Below are 3,155 nucleotides of genomic sequence, written 5' to 3'. Positions count from 1 at the left end.
CCAGCAGCGATGGAGAGCATGATATAACTCTTCAGACTGTTTTGACATCAGACGCCCTATCTGGGTTCAGAGGGGCCAAATGAATGTCAACACACTAAACTTTAGTCACTGGGGCAGCACAGAGTTTAGGTAAACAGGAACGTACATGGCACTTATACTTCCTGAAGCCGTTCATTAAAAGAGTCTGAACGGCGTCTGTGGGAGCATCACTAAAGGAACTGAATCTCACCGCTGCAATCATATGATCAATATTGGTGCAACATTTCACTGATTGCTGTAAATATATTTTATTTTTACTTTTTTTTGCAACACGCAATCATTTTCATTTTGAATTCTACAGTTTTTTATGAGTAAATTTAGTGAATTCAGAATGTCAGAAAACAGTGAATTAGCCATGCATCACAGTTGCCCAGAGCCCAAGTTGATGATTTAACTTTGCTTTTTGTCCAACCAACAGGCCAAAACCCCGTAAAAGGTTACATTTAAAAATTAAATGAGTCATTAATTGATTTTCGATCTGCCAAAAATGCCAAATATCCTCAGTTTTCTGTTTTGTGTCACTGGAAATTTACAAAGTTTTGTTTTGGACTTAAATTACACTATAGGGAAAGCCAAAGATATGTTTGAGGTTTAGTTTTCTTTCTTTTCTTTCTTTTTTTACAGAGAAACTGTAAACTGTGTAATTTAACACTTTAAAAAATCTTCATCAGGACTGTGTGTGTGTGGTTTTGTCAGAGTGGATTGATAGTGTTGGAAATAACCACAAATTATATTTGATTCAAATATTGCTAAACCCTGATTATAACCATAACTGTGAGAGAAAACAGAAACAGGCTGTCACTTAAGGTAAGAAGCTCATTGACAATGCTTGTATTAAAAAATAATATTGGCTGATATGATTATACATTTTAAACTTCTGCTTCAGTTGAACTTTAGTTGAGCTCCAATTAGCATTTGCTAAATCGATGAGTTAAAATGATTATTTGATTATCAAAATTGTGGTTTCTTTTTTTTTGTATTGACTAACAACAGTCTAATAGTTTCAGCACTACTTCAGTGCTCTGTGTAGGAGAAGCAACTTGGAGGGACAGTGTTTAATACTGCAGCTCAGTGATGATCTGCAGCTTTTTGGACAAGAGGACGCAGTGTGAGTGTTCAGAAAATTGAATATGTGGCATATGAACACTGACTAAAAAGTAAGCACAGCACAAAAAACAATGGGTGTATAAAATTCAGCCACTATAATCACAGGATGTTTATATCAGCTTCTCCTCCATGCTGCTTCCTTGTACTGTAGGGGGTCTCTATCTTTTCACTGTCAGAGATAAAAGCAAATTTATGATCTGCAGGCTGCTCGGTCCAAAATTCAAAAACATCTTGAGATTGTTTGGTGTGAACCTCTGTCCCAAGTCGACATAACAATCATCCCAGTCCAGAACTCTATCATGGACCACTGGCACATCACTCGCTGGCCCTCAAGTCCAGCCAAAAACTATCTGGGACCTCGATCGTCCACAGGCCACACACTCGCCGACCAGACCAATAAGCTCTCTGGCGGGTCTGCTTGTTTGCTTTCACCCTCCATGCTTTCATCGACACAGTCACCATCACCGAATCCACAGACGGTGACTAAATGTTCAGTCTGCTCTTATAAAGCATCGCCCTTCTCCTCTTCCTCCTCCTCTTCTGACGGCTGTTGTGTCAGTTTACTGACAGACATTAGTCCCTGCTGGTCAGCTTCCTGCCTCCAGCTCCTTGACACAGTCTATGGCTCCCTTTGCCTTGTATGGTGCTTCACTGTTGTACTGAATTTGGAGCCACAACCTTTTTACACACTTCCTAAAAAGCACAAATCCAAGTCTGGAGGTTAGAGTTATGGTTTTCTGTGTGGGAGGTCAAAGATTCAAACTACAAAACACTGACCAAAACACTAAGTACTAATTGTAAATCTATCTGGATGAGATGATCAGCTAAATGCTAAATCTAAGTATCTGTGCACTGATGGCCAAACTTAATTACTTACTGAGTGATGTGGCTTATACTGCAGTATTTTGAAAAGAGGAAATTTCATTGCGTACCAATGTGTGTGTTTGGATAAACAACTATAAATCAGCTTAACAGGCAGCAAAATACTGTTTTTATAACTTCAGATCCTAAATTGACATAAATATTATAAAGTTTTCTCTGTTTTGTAAATAATCCATCAACTGTTGTCTATATATCTGTGGTTATGGTGAAAATAGGGACTGTCAGCAGATAAATGATTACTGTCATTTGGGTCATTTTTTAAGAAAAAAATCAAAAAAATGATCTGGTTCCATTGTCTTCAGTGTGAATATTTCCTGGTTTCTTTAGTCCTTTAGTCCTGTTGTTTAATCCTTTAACTCATATCCACATATGTCAGCCTCATGGTGGTGCTGGAGAAAAAAGGTTTGGGGATCAGCACAGTCAATAGGATTCATCCTCTGGAGACCATGAACGTCTCTGCAAAATTTTCATTGCAAATGTCTGGACTGAAATAGTGACATAAATATTTCAAATAGCTTAAAACTTTTCATCCATAAAAACTGTCCTTGAGCATGTAAAGGACCACCACTGAGCTCATGGCTGTTCATGTAAACAATTTTTGGCATTTTAAATATAGAAATAAAGCTTTATAACTATGCTTTGATGTAAAAAAAAAAAAAAAAAAAAAAAAAAGTTTGAAAATGATAAAAAATCTGAAGGTGGTTTCATAAATAGCTGATCTGTATCACACGTACATTTTCCTAGCAGAGAAACAGAAGTATGAGTAGGAAGCCCACTCCGTCACAGAAAAATGTGTGAGTATGAAGTATGCGACGTGGCTACGAGCAGAGGCAGATTTTCCAAACACAGACTGAAAGATCTAAATCTCCCAATCCCACCCGGGCTTCACCAGGACAAGCGGGAAGTGGAGGGTGGATCAGACCTCATCTCATCTGCCCTGGAAAAGAGGATGGAAACAGGGAGATGTGGAGCAGAGAGGAGGAGGATGTGGGGGAGGGATGGGAGGAGGATGAAGAGGGGGGGGGGGGGGTTCAGTGGGACTAAACATTCCCTACTGTGGGGAGTAGTCTACATGGTGTTACTGCATCTTCAGGAATGTGATCCCGTAATAGAGAGTTCATCCCTCA

The sequence above is a fragment of the Scomber japonicus genome, chromosome 7, assembly GCF_027409825.1.
Source record: "Scomber japonicus isolate fScoJap1 chromosome 7, fScoJap1.pri, whole genome shotgun sequence".
Lineage (NCBI taxonomy): Eukaryota > Metazoa > Chordata > Actinopteri > Scombriformes > Scombridae > Scomber > Scomber japonicus.
Note: the sequence above shows the minus strand (reverse complement) of the source record.